Source organism: Hydra vulgaris, chromosome 04 (genome assembly GCF_038396675.1).
Source record: "Hydra vulgaris chromosome 04, alternate assembly HydraT2T_AEP".
Lineage (NCBI taxonomy): Eukaryota > Metazoa > Cnidaria > Hydrozoa > Anthoathecata > Hydridae > Hydra > Hydra vulgaris.
Genome location: NC_088923.1, coordinates 27,429,514 through 27,435,513, shown reverse-complemented (window position 1 = coordinate 27,435,513; position 6,000 = coordinate 27,429,514).

Genomic DNA, 6,000 nt, shown 5'->3' with positions numbered 1-6,000 from the left:
TTGTATTTAGAGATGTTAAATGATTTAACGTGATTAGCGTATCTTAATTTAAAAGGAGTCTCACTTATCCCAATGTAGGATTTTTCATTAGAAGATGAATCAATACATATATATATATATATATATATATATATATATATATATATATATATATATATATATATATATATATATATATATATATATATATATATATATATATATATATATATATTAGGGTTATGACATTTTTTCAAACTTATATGGCCATGGTCCAGTTAGGTGAGTTTTGGTATAAAAACACTAAAAAGGACCTAAAAAAAAACCGAGAACCTTAAAAAACTGTTTTGCAAATATTACATAATAAAAATTGGATAAGCTTTTACTTTTGACTATAATAAAATATAAAACACAATTCAGAAATATTAACTGAATGATATAATAAAATAAAATCGCTTGTTTGCAGTGCTACAGCTAAAAAGGCTAAAGAGACCCCTGAGTTTGCAAATGGGGCTCCTAAATTTGTTACCCCCTGCCAACATTAGGGGTAGTGGGAAGCCTAGTCATGGCTCTGCTTAATTGATAAAGTAATTGATTTTTCAGCATTTTTACACTTTATTTCTTACATAATTTTAATCGCTCTTTCGGCACAAATGTTACATCTTTGTGTTTGAATTGCTGTATTGTTTCTATTTCAATGTTTCCTAAAAAATGTTGGTACTTTCTTGTTTCTCATTAAACTATTGTTCAATTTTTCATTGTTGTCTTCTTTATAAAAATGGTCACTGAACCAAGCATTAAAGCAAGTTCCACAAATCGTTTCACAAGTGTAGCAAGCAGTTCACGTTGGTCTGGAAGTAGCAGAAAAGCAAGAAGGCGTATATTGCTCTAGAGTTTCACCTTCTTGAATTACTTATATTAGATAATGCTTTAAAATTAATAAAAGGAAATAACCCATGTTCTTGGTAATATTGGAAAGAATTTGGTCAACTAAATGCTTTATAACTGAATCCAATACATGATGTTGACATCCTATATACGTATATAGGATGTCTATACCTCAGTACTGAAGTTTAGAAAAGCCTTTTTCTTAAATTTCCGTTGGATCAGTACAACTAACTCCAGTATTGACACTTGTGGTAACACAGATTTTAACTTTAAAGCTTTCTCACAAATTGTATTGGTGTAACATCTCAGCTATTCCATTAAATATTGTTAATGCTTTTCTGTCACAAAAGCTTAGTGATGTTATGCAAACTTCACGGTGCTGATTTTTTAATACAATAACTTGCATTTCTTATTTTTTAATTTTTGTACCATCAAAGTGGCGAGCGCAATTTTCATTTTTATAAGTTTCTTTAAAACTCTGCTGCATTTTCTGTGATTCTTTAATAGATGCTTTATATACTGCAGATTGAGGGATATCAATACCTTGGTCAGATAGTTATTCATAAACTCTTGCTGATTTAGAAGAACATAAATTAGTCTACTTCACTAGATGAACTGCAGTTTTTGTAGTGGAATATAGCTTGTTTTTTTTTTTTTTTAATAGGGGTTCTACAGTATATTCACATTTATTAGCATCATAATCAGAAATTTCTGGGTATTCTGAAATATTGGAAGCCATTTCAGATTCTACAATTTTATTTGAAGAAGGAAAATTATATTAACTACTGCTTGAGATATCAACTTTTGATGGATGCATTTTAACTTGTATTGTTGTTGCATAGCCAATTTCGTCTTGTGATTTAATCTGCATTTCATAAAATCTTTCATCTTCCGTTGCCAACCAGATGCCATCTGTTTTTGTAGTATCAAACACATTCGCAAATTTAACTTAAACACATTCCTTAAAATTATATATTTTTTAATTAATGCATTGATCTTCCTCACTAATGAAAATCCTTTTCCAAAATTTCTTTAGTTCATCAGCTATCACTTTAATTCTGACATTTCTTGATTTTTTATCATCTGAAAGAAATTGATGTCTTCTAATAATTGTCATTTCTTTTGGCATTCTAGATAAGCCATCAGGTTGGTCATTTATAACAATCATTGACCTACCTGATGGCTTATTTAGAATGCCAAAAGGAACATAGGAAGTTGTTACCAACAGGTAACAATTTCCTATGTGAGAAACTCTTTTCGTATACAGTGAAATTTTTTCTCCATGTACCAGAATTTTTTTAACATTTTCTTGGCTCTCCATATCTGACGTTTTCCAGAAATAGTAATTTGAAAGTAAACAAGCAATGTCCAAACAACAAATAAAACGTCAGAAAGTGACTTTGCTATATTGGATCTTTTAATTTGTTAAAACTAATACCAAAATACAAACTGTATGAGCTTATACTAAGTGATATACAAATAAAACATTAGACTGGTTGGATAAAAAGACTTGATGAGTGTAACTCATTGCTTAAAAAAGCTTAAAGTAACTTTAATGTAATGAAAAATAAATACAAACAACGTCAATGTCTAAAATACATAAGAAAATGTTAAGAGCACAGTTTTTATATCGTGGAAGTGAAATTTGAACCTAAATATTTTTACAAAACTAAAATGATTGGTGGTTATAGAATAGACTTAACAAACTATGAGTTTTTAAGTAATTTACAATCAATTATTAGAACAAAGAGTTTTCCAGAACCCTTAGAAAGGAAACCCTTAGAAACTCAAGAACCCTTAGAAAGTCACAATTAAAAAATAATTTTGATGTGCAGGTGAAATTCTTAGAATAAATAAGTTAACCCTTAATTAAAAAAAAAAAAAACTTTGTTTAATGTGGTCTATAAAACTGAAAAAAGAAAATTAAGTATGGACTTTTCCATTGCTTGGTGACCTTAAAAAAGGAAAGAATTATTAATTAAGAATTTTATAAAAACGTAGGTCAACAGAAAGTGCTCTAATTTGATGTTGAAGTTTTAGAAATTATACTAAAAAACGCTAATATTCGACATTTTTTAAAGACGTTTTATATTAAATTTAGAAACTGATCGATGAAACAGCTCAAATTGATTTAATTAATAATATTTGTTAAATAATGTTTCATCGTCAGAAGCAGGTTCGTGGCATTTTTTCATCCAAAAAAACTCTTCACCAATTTTGTATTTTTGAATGAGCCGGTGTAGTAGGCAGGATTGACTTAACGGTAGCGTAAACTGTACAGTTAGCCGTACCGAAAGGTAACAAACACTGTACAGTACTCGCTGCCTAGGTGCAAATCACTGTACAGTAATTCCTACCGGCCAGGCACCAAACACTTAACTTAGGTAACATGTACTAACGGCAAAGAAAACGTGTTTGAAGAAAATATCAATATTTTTTGTATAAAATTATTTATTTCTCATAAACTGAAGTTTAGATAAAGTTTATTTTATGACACGATTTAGGCTAAAAAATATTTCTAATTTGCAAAAGGAGTTTTTTGTTTTGGGCAATTGCAATATCTTTTTTATTTGAAGTTTGAATTGAGCGAAACCAGTTTTTAACATAAAACCTTATTTTCGGGCATCGATTCAATCCCCTTTTAATCCAGGAAATTATAACTAAGTATATACATTTTTAGTTTTAGTGAAACCGTGCTTTTAGGGTGAAGTGGGATAAGTGGGAGTAGAAGTGGGACAAATAAGTTTAAAGCAAGATTTTAACACTTCAAATAACTTGATATAAAATCGCCTAGTCGACATAATAATGTTAAAAAGATTTCACCAATCGAATTATGTATTTAACAAATTTTCAGAAACTTTATTACAAAATTCTCGACCTTGATCATTAATTTGAATTGATGTACAACCATGACGACATATAAGTTCATAAAGAAATCTGGATACCTCTTCAGCACTTTTATTATAAATAGGCTTTGCTTCAACCCATTTTGAAAAGTAATCAACGACTACACAAATGCCAACATAACCTTCTGGATTTTTAGGAAGACTACAGAGATCAACACCAACTTGATGCTATACTTTAGTTGGAACTGGTATTGAATGCAACTCTGGAGAAACTTTTTTCATTTTTGAATTTGATTTTTGACAAGATACACAAGTGGCAACATAGTTTCGAATATCTTTATTCATATTAGGCCACCAATAGCCGGAATCAATCAATTTCCATATTGTTTTATCTCTCCCAACATGTCCACCTAAAGCCTTCGATTCAGTTGATGCGCCTAATCCATCATGTGCTGCTTTTTTGTACTGATCACGCAACATTTGATCTTTGACAACACATAAGGTTTCTGGACCAGAAGTAACTTATAAGATTTTTTTATATTTGTAATGTAGCATACCATTAACAATTACAAATCTGTCACTTTGTTTTTTAAAGTTTGTTTTAATACCTATGTTTTCTCTTCCTTGTAAATGTTCAGGAAAAATTTCTGATGATAAATAATTCTCAATATCATAAAAGTTTGGTTCTTTAATTATTTTTTCAAATGATCTTGAGTCACCAATCTCTGTTGAATTTTGTTCTGCCATTTTATACTAAAATACATAAAAGAGGTGTTCATAGCATATTCATAAAATACTTACAATCAATCAATCATTTTATTTCACTTTATAAAAAATATAAAGTTAGGATCAGTCACAAACAGTTATGTAACTGACAAAAACGCGACGACCTACAAATATTCACCATAAATTTGAAACAATATAATAGAAAAAGAAAAAAATAATTAATAATAATAATACTGTAATAATAATTAACAGCAATGGCTAACAAAAGTAAAAATATTAAAAATAACAATGTTAATTATAAAGATAATAATAGTAGCCAAACATTTAAAATAAGTATATAAGTACTAACAGTAATAACTAACAACAGTAACAATAAGAAGAATAACAATGTTAATTATAAAGATGAAAATAAAACAATAACAATAAGAACATAGAAGTGGTCGCTCAGGAGAGTAACTAATACTATATAAACCTACATTTATAAATTCATTGGCTCTCAAACACATACACACAAAGACACACACGTATAAATATATATAAATATATATATATACATACAAACACAACATATATAAATATATACACATACACACACACTTAATACACACACACTTCATACACATACACACACACTTTATTAAAGTCATATAAATATCAATTAAATCATTTCAAAACGGCTATAAAATATACTACATTATAATCGTAATTTGATATAAAAACATTACTACATGAAATAAAAAATTTGATAAATACTAAATTTAAGACATTTGATTTTAATTTTTTTTTTGCTAATGCTAGTATCATTTTTGTAATAGAATATCACCGCACCTTAGAATATCACCGCACCAGTCGAAATAATGAAAACGAGGATGCGTTTTGAAGTAATAGAACTTAGTAGGGTACCGAGTGCGTCCGAATAATACAAGAACGTTCATAGTTTATAATAATAACGCGACAAATACATAAATGAAACTCATTATTAATATGTTGGTATTTACGAACTCCGCAAGACATGGTACTATAATTTAATTTTTAATTCTAAAATTGATGATTTTCTAGTAATACTTTACATATTTTCAAACCAGATGTTATGCAATATTTTATATATCTATATGAGGGAATGTTACATTCTAAGCACTATTTGGTTTGTTGTTTTTTAACAAAATACAAGGGCAATGTGATATTCTACACATATAATAGTAGCATGCCATTATTTCTTAATTTTATTAAGGGGAGGTGATATTCTAACATTCTAAGCACTATCTAGTATGTTGTTTTTAAACAAAATACATAGGCGATGTGATATTCTAAAAATATAATAGTATGTTTCTTAATTTTATTAAGGGGAGGTGATAATCTAACATTCTAAGCACTATCTAGTATGTAGTTTTTAAACAAAATACATGGGCGATGTGATATTCTAAAAATATAATAGTATGTTTCTTAATTTTATTAAGGGGAGGTGATATTCTAACATTCTAAGCACTATCTAGTATGTTGTTTTTAAACAAATTACATAAGGGATGTTGTATTCTAAGCATATAATACTGGTAGCATGCCA